Consider the following 27988-nt stretch of genomic DNA (forward strand, 5'->3'; position numbering starts at 1 on the left):
GTATGGGAAGGCGAGTGCGGGATGTTGGTGTAGCGGGTGTCGTTGTCCGATGAGTACTCCTTGTGTATGTAGCGAACACTAGCGTTGCCACGTCCTTTGTTGTACTCGGGATGCACATGTGGGGAGATTGAGGTGACTTGGGTGATGGGTGATGGTAGCCCGCATATGAGGTGGTATCGGCTGTAGTGCTTCATGGGGTTCAGGTATAGGACGGCTTCAATTTTCAAGGACTGTGCGCCCTCCAGGGGTAAGCGTAAGGCGAGAGAGCTGGCTGGTTCTTTAAGCTTCTATGATTTAGAAGAGGGAATTATGTAGGCCAAGTTGAAGGAGCTTGTTCGTGGAAATAAAAGCCGGTACCCCCCGGGCTATCTTGTAAGCTCGCCGGATGAGAGCATCCCATTTGGAGTGTTCTTGGTGTCGGAGCTGGACATAGGGAGTGCCAAATTTAGGCCTGCTGAGCAGTTGCAATTGCACAAGTTGGCACATGTCCTGTTCTTTAGGACCGTGTTTGTGCGTACATATACGATGGATAACATGCGCTACTTGTGATATAGTGGAGTGTAGTTGCGATAGGAGTGCTGTTCCAGATCCCTCTGCGTGAAAACTTACACCAAGGATTCGTAGTGTCTTCACTTGCGGGACGGGTTCCTGGTGAATCATTACCTGAAAGTCCGGAGCTGGGTCGGGGGTCTCCCGCGGGAACGGGCACGAAGGACGAGAAGGGGTGATTTTGAGTGGTGACAGGTGAGTTCGCGTGGTGCGGGGTAGTTGAGAACAGTGTCCACCCCGTGTTGCAAAGCAGATTGTTAGGTGCCGGATGATCCTTCGGTGATCCAGAAGGTAAGATTGTCCGCGTATAGAGCATGATGACGGTTATTGATTTCGGAAAGCTTCTCAGGCAGATCTAAAAGGGCGATATTGAACAATAAGGGGGCGACAACCGAACCTTGTGTGGTTCCATTGGGGGTGTGGAGAACTTGGAGAGATCATGAATCCGAGTCGACTTGTGGCAGTTTGGTCTCCCAAAAATGCCCGAACATAATCGAAGAGGTGTTTACCACAGCGTGTGAGGTTTAATTCATTGGGGATGGCTTCATGGGTGACGTTGTCGAAGGTACCACCTACATCCAAAGCTAAGATTATGCTGCGATAAATTTTGCTGAGTTTGTCTATGACCTCTTCTTTTAGCTGAAGAAGGACGGCATGTGTGGAAAGGTGGTTACGGAAGCCAAACATGGTGTGCGGAAAAAGGTCATTATTTTCCAGCTGGGCAGTGAGTCTTGCGTGTACCATATGTTCTAGCAGCTTTCGAGACATGACGTGAGGGAGATGGGACGTAGGTTAGTGGGTGCAATCGGCTTATTGGGTTTGGGAATAAGAGTAATGCCGGCGGGGCGCCATTGAGGAGGGAGTGTGCCCGCTTTCCAGTGGTGGTTAAAGAGATCTAGTATAGGTTCTTGGGATTTTGTTGAGATTGAGATTTCGAAAGACCTTTTTGGTGATGCCATCGCGGCCCGGTGTTGAATTTCTAGTAAGCTTGCTGAGGGCCTCGTGTAATTCCTCAAAGGTGAAGGGGTGTCCAGCGCTGCGTTACTTGGTCCTGAATATAAGACAGAGGTGGGAATACGGTCTGTTGTCTGGTGCCCAAAGAGATGGTCACGGATAGAGTGCAGGAGTTCTCAGGGGAGGGGGGCAGATCCTTTTTCGGATGAACAGGTTGATTTGGTGTATGGTAGGGGTGCGTGTAGGTTTGTCGCAAATAAGCCTGCGAAGGATTTGCTAGGTCCGCTTCGTACTGAGGGTGCCCTTTATTGGTCGCAGAAGGAGTGCCAATTTTGTACTGTGAGCGTGTGTACATACTGCAATGCTTGCAGGGTATCGTTTGCGATACGTTGTTTGAGGGTTCGGTTGTGTTGTTGGTTCGGCCACCATTTGACCAGGCCCCTGAGGGCTTCCCATAAATGTAGCAAATGGTGTCAGCCTCCGGATGTTTATCTCTGAGTTGCACCGTTTTTGTGTGTTTCTGGACTTGGGTTTCCACGGCTGCCGTCCAATCTTCAGGGCGATCTGTGATGGACGGAAGTGTGGTGGGGTCCTTGCGGAATTCAGGCCAATTTATCATCCTAGCCTCCTTTAATGAGCGTGTAGTGCACCCGAGGTTAGTCGTTATCTTGATGATATAGTGATCACTACCCACGGTTGTTTGGGTTCCTTGCCATTCCATACGGGTGACGTTGCTTGCAAAGCTGAGGAAAAAATAAAAATTATGTAGAATATTTACATCATCTACACACCAAAACAGTCATATTTCAGTTGTAGACATGGTGCAGCGGAAGCAATCAAGCCAATTCTCTTTTTGGAGAAGCAGATTGAATTGCATAAGAGGGGAAACACACAGAGATTCTGTAGGGCGTTACCAGAAGGTAGCATTCTTCATTTGCCAATTTTATCGTTTCTCCTGCCTATTTTTATGCCGTTTCTTTTTTTGTCCACGGTGTTGTCTTTGTCCTTGCCATTTCCACGCTCTGGCTATTTATTCTCTCCGCATTTTTCTATCCTTTATTTTATACCAGTCCTTTGTTTCCCTTTCAAGTTCCTTATTCCATTATCATGTGTAGCGCAGCCAACCAGACAGTTTTTTTTTCGTTCTTTCCTTTGTAAACTTTTCTACCTTTCGTCTTCTGTTTCTTCCTGGCTTTTAACTCACACACTAGGTCATTTTAGACTCGCTATTAGCATTTCAAACTTCTGTAAAGACCTGGTGGGAATAATGCTGGTGAAATAAAATTTGATGAGAATTGCCTTTTAAGATTTGATGAGAATTGCCCGTTGCCTTTTCTGTGTTTCTTTTTTTCTCATTCTCGTATGCAACGAGCAATGTACTATATGTGCTCTACGCATGAAAAGTAATGTAGTAATATCTGTGTACAGGATTTTATTGGGTTTAGCTTGCACAAATAACTTGTCATGTCTCAGACAATCTGATGAAGAATGATAGGGCATGGTTGTCAATGTCAACTTTCTCTTTGTTTCGTTGCAACACAGAATATGTTGTGTGGTGTTAAGTAAATGATACATGGGGGCTGATTGCATTATAATGCCCCCATTATTTTTGATGAAAATAAGAATGCTGGTGACTTCATTCAGAATAAGCATTAGCCGAAACTTTCATAAACAGCTACCTCATTATTCGCACCCAGCTCTGGTTCATGTTGCTGTTAGCACGCTGGAATCGAAGCGTGGAAATTCGACAAGGTTTTTTTTTCAACAGGTACTTTATTTACAGAAATAAATATGAGTACAGCTGACATGGGGGCAGGTGATAAACCGTGAAAGTGCGAGACCGCCTAGAAGCCTTATTGTTATACATGGACACACAGGCATATAGATATATAGGAAAAGGTCTCGGCTACAGGTAATAACAAGGCTTCTGTCATGAGAAACAAATTTCACAATGCATCGAGAAAAATCGCCCATAACAGGTTGCGGACTCTGCGGTATATATACAAAGAGGAATAGCACTATTCGAGAGAAATCAAAAGAAAGGAAGACGGAAATAAATAGATGGATAAGGTGAGCACTGCCGCCTGCAGTATCTGGCGAGCGTGCCTTCAATGCCCACTCACCCCTTGTAGCCTATGTGCTAGACGGGATACTTAGGCGAGACAGACACGCGTTTATCTCGGGCTATGACCTCTTTTGTTTTAAAGGAACTCGCCGCCTGACCATCTTTCTGCAGTGCCTCACGCAGTGTCTCGTCCGACTCGGGTCCCTCCTGCACACTCGCCGTCCAGTTTACGTTTGGAACGAAGTGGCGCCAGGCTGGTTTCGGGCTCATCGAGGACTGAACCGCGTCCGTCCGTGCTCTCGAGAAAGGGTGGAGGCTCAGGACAAGGACACAGTCGCGAAGGACCGGACGTTCAACCTCCGCGCTTAGGTACCTGAGGCTCGACCAAGTTAGCTGCCATCGGGTACCAAAGAATGACTGAATTCCGTCCCAAAAGTAGTGGAGTGTTGCATGCAAGGAAGATGTGCTCAGGCGTCTCCGTTTGCCTGCACAGGATGCATCCTGCGCCGTAAGGCATAAAGAAGCCCCGAGACTCCTGCCGTGACATAACGGGGAACACCCCGACGTGAAAGCGAAACATGAAATCTTTAGACCCAGTGGGGCGGGTACAGGAAGAGCTCGCAAACGTCTGAATAAGTTCGTGCCTGGTGCACTCTCGGACAACTTCCGATAAAAAGGAGGCGGGAGGACTTTCGCCAGGAAGTCCCAGTAAAGCCTTCACAAGCTAGCGGCGAGGAGGTATTCCCAGGAAAACTGCTCCTCCAAGGTCATGAGTGCAACGGCTACCTCCTTGTAGAAACCAGTGTGACTTAGACCATGGTCAAGGCCCTCCGACGGGGCGATCCACCTGGCCAGGTGGGCGGAGCCGAGGTGCTGTAATGCCGCGTGGAGGAAAGAGCCCGGCTGGTTGCGGAAATACAAGAAGCGCTGTACGATCAGCTTGTGCTGTACGGTCACAATGCCTACATCTCCTTTCTCCAGACTCAAAAACAGGTTGGACCGACGCAAGGGTTCATATGTTGAACACCAGAGAAAGACGGCCCAGAACACGTGAAGTTTGTAAATTGTGCTGTAGTCGTTAGTGCTGATGCGTGCGCCGTACAGCATGGCAGGGTACACGAGAGCATTGGCGACGTGTGCCCTGGAGAAAAGGGCGATTGGTCTCGTCCTCCATGGTTGAAGTTTCCTCTCAGCAGCAGCCAGTTTCCCCCGCCATCCTAGCACGCATGCGCACTACCCAGGTTGGGATTTACTCCGAGGTAGCTTCCCAAACTATCCTTCCAATCAATGCCGAAAAGGCGCTGAGGCTTGCAAACCCACTCACCGAGACAGGCGCGCTCTGACTTAGCCATGTATATTTCTGCCCCCGAAAAGCCACGGAAGCGACCAGGCAGGTCTACAAGCTCACCCGCCTGCTCCACGGATGGGAAAAAGAAGGCCACATCATCTGAGTATGCCAGGACTCGCAATTCCTCGTCCCCTAGTTCAAGGCCTGTGGTTGTGTCTGACGCGGTGATCATGCGGCAGAGTGGCTCAAGGTACAGGGCGAAAAGCACTGGTGCCATCGGGCATCCGTGACGCACCGATTTCTGAACGGGGATGGCAACTCCCGGCAGACCATTTAAGACCAGACTGGTGGTAATGTCTTTGTAACCAGTCCCGATACACTCTAGCATGACGTCCCCAATCCCGCAGTGACGTAGGAGCGCTAGCAGATAGGGGCGGTATACTTGGTCGAAAGCTTTCCTTACGTCCAGCTGGAGCACTGCCAATGGGGTAACGCCTAGCTCTGCCGCCTCGCCGGCGCGTCTCATGCGATGTAAGTTGGTGATGATAGAGCGGCCGTTGAAAGAATAGGTCTGATGGTTTCTTACCACGCTTCCGACTGCCAACTCGAGCCGCTTAGCCAGGATCTTAGTGAGTATTTTAAGGTCAGCTGATAGTAGCGTAATTAAACGGAAGTCATTGACACCCGAAGTAGATTCTGTGAACGGTTTTTTTTTTGTATAAGGACCATATGACTGCCCCGCACGAACGGTGGCAGACGTATCTCTATCCGTATGCCTTCAAAGACGCCAGCTAGGACGGGGCTACGTTCTTTGCAGAATGTTGAGTATAACTCTGAGACAATTCCATCCAGTCCTGGGGATTTGCTTTTTTTGCTGCTTTTTATTTGCCTCCTCTACCCAAGAGGGTGTTGTGGACGTGTTTATTGCCTCCCTAATATATTGAGACACTTTTAGAATATGTTTTATTACTTCCTCCGGGACGAGTTCGGGCACTTTGTCGTCGCTGAAATGTGGAACTTTATTTCCTCTATAATTGCGGTTTGAGCGGTCGGTGACCAAGACATCTGCCGTAACCTACTTCGATGCTTCCGCGCAGGTAGCGCGTTCGATCGGAAACTCGCCGCACCTCGCGCCACGCGGCCGATCGAACCGCCGAACCTCTGCGGCCGGTAAGCGTAGGCATAGCATCGCTGCTGATATCTGATAACCGCTTTTAAAATCAGTGCTTATAACAATCCTTATCAAAAATTTTCGCCGCACTAACATCTACTTTCTCGCATGTGGAACTTCTTGTAAGCGATCAGATTGATTGGAAGGGTTGCAACAGTTGATTGGAAGTTGATTGCAAGATTGGAATTGGAATAGTTGATTAGAAAAGTAACAACAGCCCACGGTAGCTGTTTCTACCGTGGGCTGCGCCGGTTCTAGCCACTTAGCGGCACAAGCGGGCAGGCTTGGCCGGAGCGTGTGCGGACAGTTTCCGAGAGTAGAAAACGCTTCACAACCGCCTGCTTTATCCATTTCTTACGAACGACATGCGAAATCTACGTATTAAGGTCAGCGATCATCTTAGTTGATCGGTTGGATAGAGGAATGAGCCGCAGGTTTCGCTTCAGCCACGGTCACGCGCAGTCTCACTGGCTGCGAGAGCGACGCAAGAACACAAGCTCCAGCTTTGGGGCGCCTGCTATTTCGGCAAAATAGCGTGCGCCCTAAACGCAAACACACAACCACTAAAATGGTTTGGGTTCTCTGCATGCGCATTACGGCGCCCCAAGACGCTTGAGGACAGCAGAGCGTTGGGCCCCCTATTCTAAAACTCCCTTATAGGAAGGCTGTGCTACGCGTATCGGACTGCAAGGCGGATGGTTTCTTCCTTTCTTCTAACGGATGTATACAGCTGAAGAATGTATCCAGGTGGTCCTGGCTTAACCGATACGCGCAGATGTAATTGTCACAAATAAAAAAATTCAGTTTCATTTGTTGTCGGCTGTCTTGATGTCTGCTAAATGAAATACATATTAAGTCTGAATAATCTACATTAGCGAATTATGATTGTTCTATGCTGAGCAACGTAATTCCACTTCTATAGTTAATATTTGGCAGCTGTTTCAACATTACCCACTATGATTTAGCAGTTAAGGCACAATAACTAATTTATATGTGCACTCAAATTCATTTACTTGTGAAGGGAGACGTATTCCTTCGTCGGCTTCGCCTAGCACAAATACACAACAGGGCCATCGCGACTTGAGAATGCGCGTGTGTACATCAGCCCAAGAAGCTTCTAAGGCGGTTTCTATAGACACAGATCTCTAGCAAAAACCGCTGGCATTTCAGGCAAAACAGGGAGCGCACGGAAGCGGCTGTTTGCTTTCATTACCGAAGGCGCACAGGGAAGGACAGAATATTTTTTTAACCCCCAACGAGGCTGGTGCCCAGACATCAGCACCTAAGTCTCCCATGAATGAACTTTACTCCTCTTCTCCTCCTCTGTGCAGGTATAGACATGGAAGTACAAGCAGACGTAAAAAAACTTAATTTCGCTGATCTATCGAGCATTGGTAATCTGTTATGCAAATCCTCATTAGGAGAGCATATGGTTTTGTCCCAGAGCGTCCGGCCCAAATGCGTTGCACGGGGCGATGCGCCGACAGCGGGGCCGATTCACGCCTCATCCAAACCACACCAAACCGCCCGCGGCGACAGGCTCCAAAAAGCACCGCCAAAGAGTCGCCTTATCCGTAACGCGTCGCGGTACCTGGGCAGAATCATGCCTTCGGGTGAACGAGTGAACGACCGGCAACCTACACGCAGCCACACGCCGGGAGGCGGCTTCACGGAGACGGCATGGTTGTCCCCCTCCCTTTCCCCATCGTGGAGGCTCGGATTACACAACCGCTTGGTTTCTATTCGTTGGATTTAAAAATTCGTTCAGCGAGAGTCCTGATTAGAGCGATTCAAACTCCTCGGGGCTCCAATGAACTTCCGGGGGTATAAAAACACGCTCGGAGGCACTGATCGTCGGCATTCTTCGGCGGAACTTTTCGGAGGCACTGAGTGTAGAAGTGCTGTCGCCTTTGTGCGAGCCATGTAACGCTGTTATTACCCTTGTACATACTGTATATAAATGCTGCTTCCACTTTTCGTCGGCTCGAGAACGTCATCGCTCTGCTCAGCGCCTTGTGGTCACCAGACGGAGCAAGGCAGAGACGCTACACCGGTGACTGCGCTTGGAAGTCCAGTCGCTACAGCGGTGGCAGCGGTGGGATGGCCGAGTCCCGACAGCATAGGGATGGTTGATTCCCAACATCGGTTCCTATCTGGGAGGCGAGTCCCAGCATTGGTTACTGCGGTGGAATTCCCAGTTCCAACAACGGGTGCCCTATATCTTATCATTAAAATTTTAGATTCCGTGTTTCAGTGATCGAAGCAGTATGCATGATTGGAAAAACTTTACCTCTCTGCTTGGCGTTGTCCTCCTCTGCAAACCCATCCTATTGTGCAAATAAAATTATTATCATTACTGTTATTTGGTGCTTGTTTTAGTTCTCACCCAAACAAAACCGCATTTAGTGAGATTATAACAGCACACGTAAACAAGGACGTAGTTTTACGCTAGACATCGTACAATCTTTCGGACGCTTGTTTGTTTTCAGTTAACGAATCATTACACTCAAAAGGGGCCGATCTGCCCAGCAATGTCTCACGTAACATGACATGACCGGCTGACGGCGAGTTCAAATCGGCAACAGCCACTCCGAGGCAAGTAGGGAACGTATCTTTGAAGATGAGTGGTGGCGTCGCCTTTATTCTTATTGTCGCCAGTGTTCGGGTTGCAGGACGGGGGTAGATAAGATAGTTTCCGCAAGCGTCGAAGTGACACAGACGACACCATGGTGTGCGAGTGTGAAGCTTTATAAATTTCTCAACGTGACGTACGCTCCTCTCAAAACACCTGAGGTGAATTTTGCGCCTCAGCCCCATTAGGTTTCACTTCTATTTTATTTATTTTGGTTTTCTAAACATGAATGCATTGAAAAAAACATAAATATACAATACGTACTAAATGTACTCCTACGCTCAGTTTAGGGCCTTGAGTTTGTGCCTGATCTGAAAAAAATTGTTAATAGTATTGTCACGAAGCCAAAGACGACGCAGTTGTCTTCAAAGAAAATAAGTTTATTGGAGCAAACTTGTGCTCCCCTAACAACTCAAAGAATACAGAGGCGACGAAGCAGCAATAAACAAAGTGACGTACGCATGCGAGCTACGGCGAGTCGAATACCCCAGCGTCTGCTCTGCATTCTTTTTATCTTTCGGCACGCATGGTTCTCGAACCGTCAAATCATATCTAGAACAATGTAGATCCAAGAAGATTATTCTGGGCTGAACAGCCCAGAATAATCTTCTTGGATCTACATTGTTCTGGATATACTGATCTATAGCCAACGTTAGATCGGAATGCTCTCCCTATCAGAACAGATAACACATGCGGCACAGAAAGAAGCAATACAACACGCGCTTCCCTTGGCACAGAGATAACACAGACCGGCACAGCCAGGCGGTAAAAGCAAAAACACAAATAAACCCAATGCATGGTTCGCGGCAGTATCTTCAACTACTGATCTGGCAACACCAGCGTGCCATCATGGCGGCATCCATGTTTAGACACTTTTGAGGGCCAGCTTTACCCGCCAACGCAACAAAAAAGAACAAGAACAGGCAGCCAAACTCCCCGAGAAGCCGAAACCCGAGACTATAGCCACGGAGCTCCGGCGGGTTCGGACCGAGACCGTGAGAATGAACTTCGCCCTCACCCATGAAGGGAAGTTTTGGGGGGACTCTGAATTGTGGCTTCGACCAAAGAAGACGTGTTGTTTCTGTACGAGTGAAATAATCAAGTTATTCTATTATATTTAACCCCCTACTCTCATGTTGACCTTATTGTTTTTATGTAAATCAGTTTTTTGAGAAACAGATAACACCATGGTGCCAAAACTCAGGGGTACGAACTCTTTTTTTCCCAGCTTTTTTTCGATCTCCCCCATCAATTTCGGATGGAAAATAAAGAAACTGTAGCGCCCTCTGGTTGGCGCTCTTAGCCGGCGCCTTGGCGCCGGCTAGAAAAGACGAGAATAAAGAGACGAGCGGCGCGTGCTTGGTGCGCCAGCACGGCACGGGCAGTTCGATTCCAAAAGCCTGCCACGCTGGTACTTTCTCTCTTGCGCTGCGCTGCGACCCCGCGGTTCCCGACAGTGGTGACTCCGGACTAAAACATGACCGACCCCAGCAACCTCGCGCCCTCGGGCCCTCTTTTGCCTGACGTTTCCTCGCGGCCGCCGGACGTCGCAGTCATACAGCTCCGTCTGCCCACCTTCGTGCGCAAGAACCCACACGTCTGGTTCGCCCAGGTCGAAGCCGTCTTCGATCTGCACCGCGTCACCTCGGAGACTACTCGGTTTCGCCACTTGCTTTGCAACCTGCCTCCGGAGGTGGCTGATGAAGTGGCAGACGTCATCGGTGCACCTTTGAACGATACTCCGTACCAGCGGCTCAAGCAGAGTATTCTGGACCGAACCACGGCGTCTGAGAGCGCGCGCCTCCGGCACCTGCTCACCCACGAAGAGCTTGGAGATCGCCGCCCTTCCCAGCTGCTCAACACCATGCGACAGCTTGTGGGCGCGAGCAACCTGGACTCCAACGGTGCACTTTTAAAAGAACTCTTTCTGCAGCGCTTGCCACAGTCCACTCGCATCGTTTTAGCTGCTGCAGGGGACTTGACCCTCGACCGCGCCGCCGAGCTTGCTGATAAAGCTCACGACGCGACTTCTCCCTCAGTCACCCCCCTCGCTTCGACAGCAGAGTCATCGGCCGTTTCCCGCTTAGAGACTCGGATCGATCAACTCGCCGCTTCCATTGAAGCGCTTCGGACGTCCTCTGATCGCCGATGCGGCTCCTCCCCACGTCCTAGCCGCCGTTCGTCTTCCCCGGGTGGTTCTTGTTCGCGCAGCCCTCGAAGCTCGGCTATCTGCTGGTACCATCACACTTTCCAGCACCGCGCCCGTCACTGCACTTCCCCATTCAGCTGGTCGGGAAACGCGCCGCGAGATTACTAATGGCGGCGAGTGACCTCGCCTTACAACCTGGCCGCCTTTTCCTGGTCATGGATCGCATTTCTGGTTTGCGCTTCCTGGTAGACACGGGTGCTGAAGTCAGTGTACTACCGGCCACCAAGGATGAGCGTACTTCTAAGTCACCTGGACCTACACTTCGTGCAGCGAACTCTACCTCTATCGCCACGTATGGTCTGCGGTCCCTCACCCTCGACCTTGGTTTGCGACGCGCCTTCCGGTGGGTCTTCGTAGTAGCCGACGTCAATCAGCCCATCCTCGGCTCCGATTTCCTCACCCACTTTGACCTAGATGTCAGCATGCGTCACCATCGCCTGATTGACAGCAAGACGCGCCTTTCCATCCTGGGCATATTGTCTACTGTCGCTCCAACTGGCATCCGCACGCTGCTTCCCTCATGCCCGTACGCAAGAATCCTCGAAGACTTCCCTGAGGTCACGAGACCCTGCAACTTAAAGCAGCCGCCCAAGCATAGCGTTACCCACCACATCGTCACGCGTGGTCCACCAGTCGCAGCTCGGCCGCGCCGCCTCTTCGGTGAGCGTCTGGCGTCTGCTAAACGTGAATTCGAGCACATGCTGGAACTCGGTATTATCCGCCCATCGTCCAGCAACCACGCGTCTCCACTGCATATGGTTCCTAAGAAAAGTGGAGACTGGCGTCCGTGCGGTGATTACCGAGCGCTCAACGCTCAGACTGTCCACGACAGCTATCCCCTACCCCACATCCAGGATTTCACAAGCCACTTGGAAGGGTGCACAATCTTTAGCAAAGTGGACCTTGTCAAAGCGTATCACCAAATCCCCGTCGAGCCTGCCGATATCCCGAAGACGGCCATCACTACACCCTTCGGCTTGTTTGAGTATGTGCGCATGCCCTTTGGGCTACGCAACGCAGCTCAAACATTTCAAAGGTTCATTGCCGAGGTGACGCGCGGCCTTCCGGCTGTATTTGCGTACATCGACGACATCCTAGTCGCGAGTCCTACTCCACAAGATCACGAGCGTCACCTCCGAGAACTCTTTGAACGCCTTCAACAATTTGGTCTGGTTGTCAACGCCCAGAAATGCGTCTTCGGGACGCCCGAGCTCGAGTTCCTGGGCCATCACATCTCGGCGCAGGGAATACATCCTTTACCCTCTCACGTTCAAGCCGTGAAGGACTTCCCTGAACCTACCAGCCTCCGCCAGCTTCGTGAATTCCTGGGCCTGGTGAATTTCTCGCGACGCTTTATACCCCACTGCGCTGAGCTTCTGCATCCACTGACTGAGCTTCTTCGCACAACCAAGAGCTCCTCATCCGCGATTTCCTGGTCTCCCGAAGCTCAAGCCGCTTTCAACGCCGCTAAACAAGTTGTCGCCGACTCGGTGCTTCTCATCCACCTGAGAACCGACGCGCCCACTCGCATCATGGTAGATGCATCCAGCGTTGCAATAGGCGCTGTTCTCCAGCAGAGAATCGACTCCGAGTGGCACCCGCTGGGTTTCTTCTCTCGGAAGCTCCAACCTGCCGAGACGCGCTACAGCGTTTTTGGTCGTGAGCTGCTCGCCATTTACGCCACCATCCAGCACTTCCGGCACTTTTTGGAGGGCCAGTCCTTTCACGTTCTTACGGACCATAAGCCTCTGGCGTACGTTTTCCGTACGAACTCCTCCAAGTACGTTGCACGGGAACTCCGTCAGCTCGCTTATATATCGGAATTCACGACGGACATTCGGCACATCAAAGGCACCGACAACGAGGCGGCTGACGCGCTTTCACGCATTACCTCCATCGGCAGTGCTGCATCTGCTGTGGACTGGGAACGCCTAGCTCAGGCGCAGATTCAAGACCCTGAGCTGCAAGCACTGCGGGACCACCCGGGTTCCCTTCGTCTACAACTTGTGCCTCATCCGTTCGTGCCTGACTCACTGTGGTGTGACATGTCAGCGGCGGCGCCTCGTCCCTTCGTTCCGGCTGCCTTTCGTCGTGCTGTGTTTCACTCGCTCCACGACATCTGCCACCCCAGCATCCGAGCCACGCAGCGCCTCATCACACAGCGGTACGTCTGGCCGAGCATCAACGCTGATGTCCGCCAGTGGGCCCGTTCGTGCCTCGCTTGTCAGACAGCCAAGGTGACCCGCCACACGAAGACCCTAACCCAGCCTTTTTTGCCACCTAGCTGTCGCTTTGACCACGTCCATCTTGATTTGGTCGGACCATTTCCTCCCTCCCGTGACTGCCGGTACATTCTCACAATGATTGACCGCTTCACCCGTTGGCCCGAAGCCGTACCAATTCCGGACGTCACGGCAGAAACGGTTGCAAAAGCCTTCGTTTCGACATGGGTTTGCCGTTTCGGCTGCCCGGCATTGTTACCACGGATCGAGGCAGGCAGTTTGAATGCACCCTGTTCACTTCCCTCAGCCGCTTGCTTGGCACTAAACACTGCCGCACCACAGCATACCATCCCTGTGCCAACGGCATCGTTGAGCGGCTCCATCGCCAGCTAAAAAGTGCTCTCACTGCGCGCTTGGATAGAGAGCACTGGGTTGATCACCTGCCTGTAGTGCTTCTTGGCCTGCGTGCCGTCCTTCGTCGCGACCTCGGCTGTTCAACTGCTGAACTTGTCTACGGCGCACCCCTGCGGCTTCCTGGCGATTTGTTCGTCCCTACGGCCTCCTCGCCCCAGCCGCTTGAGTACCTCCAATGCCTGCAGGACTGCATGCAGCACCTGCGACCGGTCCCACCTCGGTCTTCAGACCACCGCATCTTTGTGCATCCCGACCTGGCGTCTTCGACACACGTTTTCCTCAGGCGGGACGCCGTAAAGGCGCCTCTTACCGCCTCCTACGATGGGCCGTACCGTGTCCTTAACAAGACCCACAAGTCCGCCACCATCCTCTTGAATGGCCGCGAAGAAGTCGTCTCGTTGGACCGCCTCAAACCGGCCTACCTCGAGACGCCACCCAACGAACTCCGCGCAGACATCGCAGGCCTAAACACTCCACCGCTCGCCCCCAAAACCAACGCCCGCCAGCCTCGCCGTCGCGTCACGTTCGACATTCCGTTTGGGCGGGGGGCCCTGTAGCGCCCTCTGGTTGGCGCTCTTAGCCGGCGCCTTGGCGCCGGCTAGAAAAGACGAGAATAAAGAGACGAGCGGCGCGTGCTTGGTGCGCCAGCACGGCACGGGCAGTTCGATTCCAAAAGCTTGCCACGCTGGTACTTTCTCTCCTGCGCTGCGCTGCGACCCCGCGGTTCCCGACAAAACCATTAGGTTGAAGTAAACAGAGGGCGAGAGTAGGGATAAAGACAAAGGCGATGGAGAAGCTGAAAGTAAAGCGACGCACTCGGCGATGACAGACCACCGTCATCATCAACGAGGCGACAACGGCGCTGCAAGACGTTGCTGTGGAACCATTAAGGGCACTTTTGCAGCTATTGGACGGAAAAAACGGTGAACTTCGAAAAATCAACGAACTCATTGAGGATGACCTGCCAGAGGATGCCTTCGAAGGAGAGCATGAGGAGACAATTCAGTACGACGATCGGGCAACCAAGGCGACGGCCTCCTCAAAACGAAGATCGCGGAACTTCCGGCGGGCACCAACATCGCAAACGGCGTCACAACGCCACAGCCTAAACTGCCTGACCAACCTCGACAACAAGGACTACGCTAACCAAGCTGCGTTTGGGACCTTTCAGCGGGAGCTGTCAGCAAGGGAAGCTTTCTGGGAATGTTTCCAAAAGGCAGTGCACGACAACAAAGAGCTCTCTAAAGCTGAGAAATTCGAGTATTTAGGATCGCTGCTTCCGGGAACCGCTATGACAGCAATAAGAGGGCTTCAGGCGACAGAGGCATGCTATGAAGATGCTGTATAGATACTGCAGCGAAGATTTGGCGACTAAGAAAGCATTGACCCAGAAACATGGCTAAATTGAGAACTCTTTCCACCATAGCTTCGCCAGAATACGTACGCAGGCTGCGCCGGTAGTATGATCACGTGCAAGCCCACACTCGTGGACTTCAAGGACATGGAATGAGCATGTCTTCATACTCGGCAATCCTTAGCGGCGTCATACCTTCGGAGCTCCCAGAAAAAATGGTCGTAGACATCCATAAGGAATTAAGCCGAGCCACCAGGGCCGAAACTCCCACCAATGAGTCACCGCATGAGTCGGTCGCCTCTTCGGCGTCAGGCGCAGACAGCAGGTAGTCGGACACACTTGAATTTCTTCTCCTCGAGATAGAAAGCAAGGAAAGGTGCACCGAAGGCGCCAGTGTCCCAAAGCCACCCAACGTTCCACACGGCGGTGCAAAAAGTAAACAGCAACGCGCGCCGAGCGCCGCGGTACTTAACGCGCACACCAAACACGTGAGGAGGTGTTTCTTCTGCGCCTCGACGAAACGCGAGACATAGTCCTGCCCGTCAATCCTCCCGCCAGAAGAAAACACGAACAAATTGGCAAAAGCAAGGCGCTGCTTTCATTGTATATCGTGGGAGGATTAGTCGAAAAGATGTAAAAGTAAAGTAAGGTGCCTTCACTGCTGCAGGCGCCATTGCTCTTCGGTGTGCAAGCCCGACTGGGGTAAAGCGGGAAGGGACCTTCAAGAAGAAACTACTTCGTAACAAGTCGCCACAACCAACGTACATGCAGCCACTAAACGAGAAACGAACGATGAAGTGGCTTTGTAGACATTCCGCACTTAAGCCGTCGGAGAAACAAATGCGGCTACATCCGTGGTGTACTAGACGGCGGATGCCAAGAGACCTCCGTTCGGGTAGACGTTTCTATAACTCTTAACCGCAGTTTTAAGACGGAAGGACTACCACCTAAACGAATTTCTGATGACAGCTGCAAAGACTGAAGGTTTCCACATTGTAGAACTCTGCTTAAGGCGCCAGTACAGCGACACCGAAACGATTATAGAGGCCGTGGAGGTACAATTTATTTGCAAATACGTTGTACCGGTTCCTGGTGACCATGCGTTCGTACAGGAACTTGAGGTAAGGCAGGACTTACCGCGAATAAACTAATCTACCCAGGAGTGCCAGCTCTACAGGTAATTGCACATTTGATTGGAGGCGATGATCTTTGGAAATTTCTATTAGGTCAAGTCCTGTGCTCCGCAGAGAACGACGGCTTGGCAGCTTTTGAAACAAAGTTTGGCTGGACATTCCAGTGTCCCCTCAGCATTGACAGCTCTCATACCATGGCGACAAACGTCTGAATTATATCGATTGGTCTGTAAAGCGACATCAAACAACAAGCAATTTTGGAAAACTTTTGGGAGGTGGGTGCGATTGGGGTCACCAATGAAGAGGGCATGAAACAAGCAGAGAGCTCATTCACTCTTGCAAGCATCCAAACAAGGGGGGCCCACTATGAGGTGTTCCTTCCATGGAAGGAACCGGCTACAGAACTAGTTGACAACAAATAAATGGCTGTGAAACAGCAACAGAGTCTCACAAAGAGGTTGTGTCGCAGCAAAGAACTTGCAGAAGAATCCGACACAGCCATCAGATCCTACATGAACGAACGAAAGTGGAACATGATACAGCTTATTACCATCTGTACTACATGCCTCACCAGCGAATAATTCGGAAGCAGTCAAAAGCAACGATACTACTCGTTGTTTTCGACGCCTTTTGCGATGCACCGGAGGAGTCGTAATTAAATGTGCGCCTAGAGAAACGACCAAAGCTCATCAGCGACATTGTACGCATTTTGGTGCGCTTTTGCTTGCACCCCGGCGCTCTCGTCGCCGACATCGAACAAGCCCTCCTCCAGTTAGGCGTGTGATCATGGGACAGGGATATCGTAATGTTTCGGTGGTACAGCGAAGCACCCTTTAAGACTGGCGCCCTTCCAAATATTGTCACAAAGCCAAAGACGATGCACTTGTCTTCAAAGAAAACAGCGTTTATTGGAGCAAACTTTTTCTCTCCTAACAACTCAAAGAATACACAGGCGGCGAGACATCAGTCACGAAAATGACGTGCGTAGGTGAGCTTCGAGAGTCGAATACCGCGGCGCCTGCTCTACAGGCTTTTATCTTTCGGCGCCAGTGTTTCTCGAACCGTCGATTTACATCCAGAACAAAGAAGATTATTCTAGGCTGTTCACGTTAGTTCGGAATGCTCTCCCTATCAGAAGAGATAACACATGCGGCATAGAAAGAACAAATGAAACCTGCCCTTTCATTGGCACACAGACAACACATAACACAGACCGGCGTAGCCTGGCGGTAAAAGCAAAAGATAAATAAACAAACCCAATGCATAGTTCGCGGCAATTTTGAGGAATGGAGAATCCAAAGAGTACCTTATGGAACTGCAGCGAGTTCGTACTTGCTAAACGCGGTCCTCCTTTGCCATTTGGGAGCCCAGGGTGTCGGAGTTCAGGAAACTGCAGCTGTACTCAGGGACTCTTTCTACGTCGAAGACTTGTTCACGGGAGCTAGCACTTCGGAGGAGGCTCTAAACGAAGCTGCGGAAGCACAAAATATAATGGCATGCAGGAATGCGCCTGAGAAAATGATAATCCAAATCACAGAAAGTTAGGATGGCACTCAGTGATCAAAGAACTCAGTGATCAAAGAAGTAGCGCTTTGGAAGAGCCGCAAAAAGTGCTGGGTCTTTTGTGGACGCTCTTCACAGACGAGATGTCAATTTTAAAAGCTGCGGTTATTATCACCACATGCACAGGAGTCAGAACTAAACGCGCGGTGCCACAGGCTTCAGCGAGGACCTTTGACCCGTTGGGATTAGCGGTGCCTTTTGTGGTACGAGCTAAAGTGCTTTTTCAGCGCCTATAGGAAAGAGGAGTTGGCTGGGATGAGCAACTGCCAGATGATCTCGAAGTGGAATGGCAAGGCCCGTGCTAAGATCACAATAACCTCAAACAGCTCTCTTTCCCCCATTTGCACACTACCTAACGGCGAAGCAACTTGGCAACTGCATATATTTTCTGATGCAAGCCCGCAAGATTCTTGAGCCTGTGCGTACCTACGAACGCAAGTTGACAACGAAGTGGGTAACGCCAACCTTATTTTCGCTAAGTCCCGAGTAGCGCCGTTTATAGGGATATCTCCGCATCGATTGCAGCTGATGGCTGCCCTGATTGGAGCACGTATGGCTAATCACTGCTGCTGGCCCTTCTGCTGGTCAGGGCTTTTTGCTGGCCCTTCGACGCTTTGTAGCGCGCAGGTGAGGTGAGGTGACTGTGAGAGGGAAAGAGGGTGCCAGCCGGCACCACATATGTATCGCAGGGAGAGAAAGGGAAGGGGAGGGGGTAGAAATATGGGTTGAGGTAGTGGTACAGAGGTGGTTGGGGCAGGAAAAGGAAGGGGTAATGGGGAAGAGAAGATAGATCAGCGACGACCACCCGGGTACAGGAAAACTATCAGCAGGCCTTTTTTTTGAACATGAAAAGAAAATTTACTTGTTTGAAGCGAAAAATCAGAAACCTTCTCAAGTATTAAAAGAAAAATAACAAACACTAAAAACACTTCGTTCTAAAAACTGATCTTCACTGTCAACTTGGATCCTTGGTAGACGTTTTGTCTTGTTTGTTCTTGTTCTTGAACTTTACTTGATTCCTGATTCTTTGATCTTGATTTGTTGATCTTGTTCTTCGTGATTTGTTCGTGACCTGGCTTGACCGGGTATATAGATCTGTAACGTCTGATGGTTTGTGATTATGTGTCGTTGGTGTTCTGCTTGGTTTCCTTGTGTTGTTATGGTGTAAGAAGGGAACGACTGGAGATGTGGGCGGAGGAAGCCTCACCAACATGGAGTTTCTGCTCCATCCCCGTATCATATCCCATCTTTTATATTGTCGTGATTGATTGTGTTGGTGTTCTGTTATGTTTGGTCTATTCTTATGCTTGTAGAATGAATTCTGTAATTTTTAAAACCATCTCTTCTAAAATTAATCTTGTTTCCTCTTTCTTAATTTTTCCGGTTTTCTGTTCTCTAAGTGCTCTCCTAGTTTTTGAACGAGTGTTTTCCTTTCATTTATTAAGAGTGTGCATTCTGTTAGATAATAATCAAAGTTCTCTATATCCTTGCTACAGTTGCATGTAGATGCCTGTGTGATTCTGAATCTTGAAAAATAAAACGGGAATCTACCATGCCCTGTAGGGCTTGGGAAGAGTAGAAGTTTGTGGGAAAGTGGTCTGAAATAAGATTTACGTTCTTAATCCACCTATAAGTATAACTTGTTTTGCCATCTTTATTCCACACCTTATTCCACTCCTGGTTTAATTTGGTATATAAATGTTTCGAAATGAATGATTTTGTTATTGGAACAAAAGTTGGTTCTCCGTTTCTTGCGGCTTCTTTCTCCAATTCATCTGCAAATTTATTGCCTATTGAGGAGCTGTGTGCTTTTACAAAACTGATTTTAATACTTACTGCTGCATTCTCTCTAGGGACTAGTTTTAATTCGTTAATTATTGGATTTGTGTTAAGTGGGTGTTTTAGTGCTTGGAGTACCGACCAACTATTGGTAAATAGTTGATGGCTATTGTTTGCTTTGTTTGTTATTATAAATTATATTGCCTTTTTAATGGCTATTAGTTCAGCTTCATACTTAACTTACAGAACTTAATTTTTTCCGTTCTTACTATTTGGTTGTTATTGTTAAATATTACAAACGCTGCTCCTACACCTTTTTCCGTCGTTGAACCATCCGTATATACTATACGGTAGTCTACTATTTCTTCTGTGGGAGTGATTATATTACCGTTTTATTTGCTGGGGGATCTGTCCAGAGATCGTATTTTTTCATGCTTTTATTACTTGTGTATAGCTTGTCGTCACATGAAAATGTTTTGCCCTCTTTTAGTACTCCATATTGTTCAATTTCTTTTTCAATTGTGAGATACACCGGCGGGATTTTCGCCGTAATGTTTAAGGACAGGTTTGATGTTGTTTTAAAAGCTTTCGTTATCATTAGTAACGGTAACCTTTGGATCGCCTGTAGTTTCTTTAAAATAGTTACCTTTCGAGTGTGCCACACCGGCGCTGCGTAGGTAAGGATTCTTTCAATGCCTCTCTTATACATAACTCGCACTTTTTTTGAACTCTTGTCACCTGGCGCCACCTCTCGGTTCGGGCTGCTCCGCGCAAGCTCCCAAGAAAAGTTTGGAAAACGTCAGAAAAAGAGTGAGTGTGTACCTTGACGTGTACTTATACATCAGTTTAACCCATCAAGAACGCTCGGTTATCGAAGACCGCGCCGAAATCGGCCGGCAAATAAGGGAATTTGATAAGAAAACATCCGATGCCACGCTCAACCTAATCGGGATCTGAAGTGGACAAATTTCATAATTCCGGCCTCAATCATCTAGTTCTAAGAACTAAAAGAAGGCTAAAATATACGCAAAAAGGAAAATATAATCGGTTTTGAGCTGTGAGGTGGCAAGATCAAGAAAAATTAATATTCTTACGAGTGGTGCAAATACTGGTTCCCCCCTTACACGGCTGCACCCTTCCTTGAGCAGTTTTCCAGCGGGCGGAACTTTTTAAAGGAGCCATCAAGAGAAAATGCAAGTTGGTTTTATTCGAAAGATTTCGTGTTTAATAGTGCCCCCAGCGCTTGTCCGGATACAAACGGTGCTTTATTCACTGAGAAATTAAACAATTTAGGCTAAAATTTTGATTTTCCCGCTCGATCGTGCGTTTTCGTGGTCCCAAGTGACATCACAGGAACCGACCGCTCTGCAGCCTAGAATCAGGGGGGTAAAGCGAGCTCCGAGACCGTACGAATCGTAAACGCTGACATGATACAATTCCCATGGTTGCCAGATCAATTGTATTCAGCCTTCTAAAAATTTCTGCCATAATTATTTAACTAAAACAAAGAACTGAAGCAAAATAGTTACAAAGAATTGCCTCAGTAATTAAAGCTAGCTTTATAAAAATCTTTTAGTGTAATTAAGCTCTATTTAGCGAAGAAAGAGTAAGTGCGTATTTCAGTTTTGGTTTCGATTTTTTTAAGTGTGCTAGGAAGTGGCGAGGCCCTTGCGCCTGACTTGCGATGTGTGTGTGTGCAGTCTCCGGCTCATATCTGCGTGCGTGCAAAACGTATACAAGTTATACAACTCGGATGCCCGCGCTGAGCAAGTGCCTCCCCGGGCGCTTGCAAGGCTGTCATTCTTTCTCCACGTTAAGCACCCTATCTATTGCCCTTCAACTGACGCCGGAACAGCGATTTCGATCTGACCTTGACTACCGCAAGTTCACTACAGGCTACGGAGTGGCAGCCAGCGATCGTTCCCGTTGGAAGAGAAATAAAAAGAGCTTTTATAATCCTTCGGTTCCAGTTGTTTTATTCATGGAACTTCTTACACCTCTTCGTGCTTCGAACTTTCGCGCAATCGTTCGTGAAGGTAGAACGAAAAAATAGGTAACGAAATGCGGTTTCTTTTTTAATCAGTCACAATAATTCAATAAGTCAGTGTTCTCTCCTCGCGCGCTATGTGCGGTAAATTACTGCCCATTCAAAACTGCGAATTCAGTCCCGCAAGCTTTCCCTTTGAAGTGGTGGAAAGCAGCTAGCACTTGGCGAATACAGACAGAAAGGAAAACGGGACACGCCGCGGACTGTATTTCGCATACTCCCTTGGCATGCATTCTTCCACTCCGTTGGCCTGCGATCGACGGCGCTCTTTCGTTCCTGTGCTTCAAAGCGCCGCGACTCACCGGCAATATCAGCGTTGGCCCATGCGATGTTTTTTTTTCTGTGTCAATAAAGGTTTTACATTGAGCTAAAGCCACAGTTCACTTCACTTCGTTTGAAAAGCCTTGAGCGACTCGCAAAATGTCACAGAATGGCAAATAAAGCGGCACAGCGCGAAAGTGCACGGACATCATACGGACATTCATTTTTCTGTGCGCCCAGTACGGATGAGCTGACTCCTTGGCGTTCTCGCGCATGCGATCAGTCGCATTCGAGCTTGCGCGCAAGTGTTGTGTGAGCGTTGCCACATCTTGCTCAAATAGTCTCAGTACATATAAGTCACACGTACGCTAAACCGAAAGCACGTCGGTTACCTACCCACAGGAGATAAACTACGCAATGCTGTCGACGCCGCCTACACAAAATCCGCCTGGCCAGCGGTCCGCCATGTTACAATTAATCCCGGCATGCTTCGCTAGCCGGACGCGGAAACGCCACAGTAGCACGTTGCCAGATTACAACCCATCGCTTTCGCCGTTTTTAGTAAGCAAAAACTTAGCTGGCAACCTTCAAATCGTTGTATCATGTCTGCCACTGTGCGTCGTACGGTTCCAATGCATTGGCTCAGCGGCGCGCTTTCCCTCTAGAGTCAGTATATTATCTCTATGCCTAGAATACCTTCATTCACGCATCCGCCGCACAGGGTAGAGACACGTAACGCTGGCGCCGCCATGTTCGGTTGCTCGCTCGCCGCCGAAGCAAGTCATTGTGTCAAAACCGCGCTAAAATTATCGCCGCAACGCGGTTTACTGAAAAAGTTTGAATCATATTGTCCGTTTCGCGTTGCTAGGTCTCGTGGGAAACGAAAAGAATAACGCGTTGAGCCCGTTGGCCCAATTGCGGCGGCACGGGACCGTTCAAAGGTTGTCTCCACCCTGTACAGCGGTGTTGGTTTGTTCCCGCGTTTCTTTACGTTCCGTAACCTAGATGGCGCCACCATACCGTGGCAAGCGTTTGGTTTGTTTTTGCCCGCATTTAAACCTGGCTTGTTTTTGTTCTTGGAGAAAATATTCGTTCCCTGAAACAGTCCTCGCTCGACAAATGGGGTCACGTAAGACACCGTTGCTTGCGTCAATCGGCCAGTGTCGTCTGAGACAACCCCAAGCCCCGTAGTGCTGTGCAGCTAAACCAAAGCATGCTGTGCGCAGTACGAACAGCAGAACGCATCAGTACTTCTATGTTTACATGTGCTTTCGTAACTTCCACTGTTTGTGTCATCATTCTTATTGCTTTGTAAAGAATGTGCCCTAAATTTAAGCGCAAATCGCTCGTTCGTCTAGTTTGTAAGCTCTACCTTTTTTGCGTCTGCTTCTGCCAGCCTCCGCCAATCGCAGATCTTAGCTCATGTGACATCACAGGTTCTGTTGCGGGAAATGAGCTGGTGGGTCGCATGACCATTCCCGTTTTTCCTAATTATGTAGCTTATTTGAGCGAAGTTTACATTAAAAGTGGTGTCAGTATGATTCTAACGAGACAATCTTTTGAATGAACCAAACTTCTGTTTTCTCTTCATGGCTCCTTTAAAGGAGTACTGACACGAAATTTCAAAGCTGAGATAACTATGCAAAACGCTTCCTTTTTATCAGGAGATATCTCCCAGCAAGTTTCAACAGCAACAGTTCAGCGAAACATATTTAAAATCTATTTTAATCTTCGCCCGCACGAGAAAGGCCAGTGCGGGTGGACGTGACATCATCTGCTACGTGCCCCAAATTGTCGACGTCGGGGCAGCCGTGACGAAGCCGACGCGCTGGTTGTGGTTGGCGCGCGCTGCTCGGGCGTGTGTACACGTCATGGTTTTGGGACTGACGTCATGCTGCCCGGGTCTGTGGGGACGGCGAAGACCTCGGCCGGTCTGGGCGCGCGCGTGCGCTCGCTCGCGCGCGCACCCAGAGAGGCAGCGATACGCAAGAATGGTGACGCCATGTGATACATGCTGTCATGGCGGCCGCTCGGCGTTTTTTTTGTCGAAACCGAAACTGGCACGAATAAACGACGCCGTAAATGAATGTTTACGCTGCGCTCGACCGTCTAATCTGTCATTCTATGATTAGTGGGCTGGTAGGCAAACATAGCAGAGAAACAAACGTAACATAAAAATTTGGTGTCAGTACTCCTTTAACGGCTGGCTCGATTTTAGTCAAATTTGTGGCGTATGAACCAAACAATTACGGAGATAGCGCTAGAAAAAAGCGTAGAAACCGCAGAAGTAACAAAATGAACAAAAACACCGGACACCGCATGGTTAAAACATCGCCTCCTGTAAAAAATACAGGAGGCGATGGTTAAAACCTGGGCTACAGTGTGGCCAGACCTTCGAAAGAAAATCCGCTAAATTTTGCAGAAAAGTTGTTTTTTGCCTCAGATTGCGAGAATAACTTGGTTAGATGGAGAAAAAAATCTGAGCATAACGGAATGACAACATATGATGCTGGAGAAATCTGAAGAACACTAGGGGAAAAAAGTATGCACCACACCAAAGGAAAAGTGGCTTCACCCCACACGCCGAGGGACGACTCCAGGGGCGTACAGCCAAGAACAACGCCCGATCATGCAACAGGGACCAAGGGATAAGCAGCTCCGTCCAAACCCGGGTAGAGTACATCCCAACAAGTGAGACTTGAACAACTGAGGAAGGAAAAGAAGAAGAAACAGAAGACGAAGGATGGCACCAAAGAGCACACCCACGGAGGACAGGAAGACGACGAGACTTCACAAACCAGGAAGGACATTCCCTGTTTTGAAGACGAAGAGGATAAAGGCAAACAGAAGAAGGAAGAAAGACCAAAGGAAGTAGCGCGCCGGTGTCTGCCGGAAACTATTTGCAGCGATCATGCTTTGACGTTCAAAATCGCATCGCGGGACGTACGAAGTCTCTGGAAAATCCTTCGCAGCCCTGACGCTCAAGACTACTCTATACTCGGTTACAACTCAAGAACGGCACCACCTCATGTAGTGTATCACTCCGCCAAAGCACCGGACCGGTGACGTTCGTGCGCGCGCGTTTTGAAAGGGGTTTGCTATGGATGCGTGATATCGTGTGCCTTGTCTCACGCAGTTCGTTTGTCGTCATTGGAGTCGCTTGTAAGCATATTAGGTCCACAAAATCACGGGAACGGCTCACACCATGTTCAAAATATTCCCAGTAACGCCCTACTTGCGCCGCACGGAGAAACATCCGGTTACGGTGATAAGGCGCAGCGGCAACGTCTGGTGCCGTTCTTAAGTTGTCACCGAGTATGGCTCACAGCGCTTCATGTGGAAGTTCACCATATTGCCGCGAACCATGCATTGGGTTTGTTTGTTTGTGTTTTGCTTTTACCGCCCGGCTGCGCCGGTCTGTGTTATCTCTGCGTCAAGGGAAGCGCGTGTTACATTCTTTCTTTATGTGCCGCATGTGTTATCTGTTGTGATAGGGAGAGCATTCCGATCTAACGTGAACAGCCCAGAATAATCTTCTTGGATCTACTATGTTCTCGATGCGAATCGACGTTTCGAGAACCACGCGCGCCAAAGGATAAAAAGCCTGCACTGCAGACGCCGGGGCATTCGATTCGACGACACTCGCCTGTGCAAGTCACTTTGTTGACCGCTGCATCGCCGCCTCTGTATTCTTTTGAGTTGTTAGGGGAGCACAAGTTCGCTCCAATAAACGTGTTTCTCATTCAAGACAACTGTATCGTCCTTGTCTTCGTGACATCTGGTGGAGGTGCTGGGTACGCACCCTTCATGCCCACTACAACCTCGGGAAGCCCCCAAGCCAGTCCAACAAGAGCCAGCCCCCGCCTGCAAGAATTACCACCCGAGTTCGGTTTGATGCCAGAAGGGCCCAAGAAAAGGAACGCTGCAACCAACACCATGGTGCAAGAAACAACGTCGCCAATCGTCCTGCAGCAGCCCCGGGAACCGCCATCGTTCCTGGGAGCCCCCGCTGAAGACCCCGAAGAATGGTTGGAGAAGCTGGAGCGCGTCCGCATCTTCAACAGGTGGGACGACGAAGAAACTTTCCGGCATGTCTTCTTTTACTTAGAAGAAGTTGCTCGAACTTGGTTCGAGAACCATGAGAGTTTTTTGACCGACTGGACTCACTTCAAAGGGAGTTCCTGAAGACATTCACTACCGTTGTGAGAAAAGAGCGAGCTGCGCTTTTGCTTGAAACTCGGACACAACACCCCAACGAAGGGGTCGTGATCTTCGTTGAGGAGATGAAGCAATTATTTCGCCGCGCGGACCCCGAAATGACGGAAGAAAAGAAGTTACGCTTCTTGATGCGCTGTGTGAAGGAGGAGCTGTTTGCTGGACTTGTCCGCAACCCGCCCAAAACCATCGCTGAATTCGTGACCGAAGCCAGCACGATTGAGAAGGCTCTCAAAATGCGTGCTAAGCAGTATGACCGGAACTTTGTTGGCGCGGCCAGTGCGAACTACATCGACAACATGCGGATTCCGGCTGATAGCCTACGCGAGACCATCCGCGCAGTAGTGAGAGAGGAGCTACGGAAACTTTTCCCGGCGACGCCGCAACCCCAAGTCGCTTGCCTAACTGACGTGATCCGGGAAGAAGTTCAAAACGCTTTGGGAACTTCTGTGGCATCCGAAGTACACTGCGAGCCTCAAGCTATGACGTACTCCGCGACTGTTCACCGACCCCGCCCTGCTCCAACACGTCGTCAAGAGGCACGTCGTCCAGAGGCCCCGCCCTACCGCCGCCCACTGTCGCCCGCCCGACCCCCGGTAGTACAAACCCAGACGCCGAGGAAGACTGACGTATGGCGAACACCGGATAATCGTCCTCTCTGCTACCACTGCGGAGAGGCCGACCACATCTACCGTCGCTGCCCATACAAGAGACTCGGAATACGTGGTTTCTCCGTCGACGCACCACGCCCCCGACACGGCCAGCACCCATCTGAGATTGAAGAATACCTGTCGAACACCAGCCGTTTCAACAGTTCGCCGTCGCCCTACCCGTACAAGTCGCCGAACCGCCGTAGCAGTGCTGACTTCGCACGTGGAAGGTCTCCCAGCCCACGCGGGGGAAACTAAAGGCGGCAAGTTCTGGAGGTGAAGTTGCTCTACGGCGAAAAACTGGAAACCCTCCAACGACGCAAGGTCGCGCTGAAGACAGTGATTCACGACATGCCCTCATCCCGACGACCCGACCTAACCCTGACGAGACTCCCGAACACGACGACAGCTACACGGCGCGACGCGTACCCGACCTGACCGAGACGTCTGTTGAGAAGACGACGACAACGACGATGGAAAGTGCCCGACCATCAACACGTACAAGCAGAGATACGACGCCCCGACGAATCCGGAACTCGAGGAAGACTGCATCTCATGTCAAGGTGCCCATCGACGGCTTTGACGTAGTCGCCCTCGTAGACACGGGAGCTGACTATTCGGTAATGAGCGGACCATTTGCGTCTAAACTGAAGAACGTTATGACCAGATGGGACGGTCCGCACATACGCACAGCAGGAGGCCACCTCGTGACGCCAAGTGGAACGTGCACATCGTGCGTCACCATAGACGGCACAACGTACAATGCGGCGTTCGTCGTTCTGCCTAACTGCTCCCGCGACGTGATTCTCGGAATGGACTTTTTGACGGACAACGGCGCAATAATTGATCTGCAGACCAAGTCGATAACATTTTCCTCCGATCACTCCACGACGCCGCAGCCGAACCCCGATCACCGTGCTGCTGTCAGGATCGCCGACGATCACATCACCCTGCCACCCCGCGCAAGCTTGATGATCGCCGTCTACTGTGAGGATGCTGCTTCTGACATCGACGCTATCGTAGAGAGTGATCGAAGGTTGCTTTTCGACCGCGGTGTCTCCGTCGCAAGAGGCATTGCGCACTTTAAGCAACGCCAATCTCACGCTTTGGTCACTAATTTCACCGAAGAGTACCAGCATTTAAACAAGGGAGCTGCAATTGCGTTCCTCGAAGAAACGCAAGAAGCAAGTGATGTGATCGCAGTCGCCGACTTTGAACGCACACCCGTAGAAACCTTCAAGCTCCCGCAGCCATTCGACGTGAATCTGGCGCTACCGCAAGAACAACGGAAAAAATTATTGGCTTTGCTGCGTCACTATAGCGAATGTTTTTCGTTGAGCGCAAAACTACGTCAGACCCCTCTAGCGAAGCACCGAATAATAACCGAAGATGGAGCCCGACCTACCCGACAGTCACCGTACCGCGTCTCTTCACACGAACGGGAAGCCATCGGGACTCAAGTCGACGACATGCTGAGCGATG

Source organism: Haemaphysalis longicornis, unplaced genomic scaffold (assembly GCF_048455015.1).
Source record: "Haemaphysalis longicornis isolate Haplotype H1 unplaced genomic scaffold, Haemaphysalis longicornis Haplotype H1 scaffold_6, whole genome shotgun sequence".
NCBI lineage: Eukaryota > Metazoa > Arthropoda > Arachnida > Ixodida > Ixodidae > Haemaphysalis > Haemaphysalis longicornis.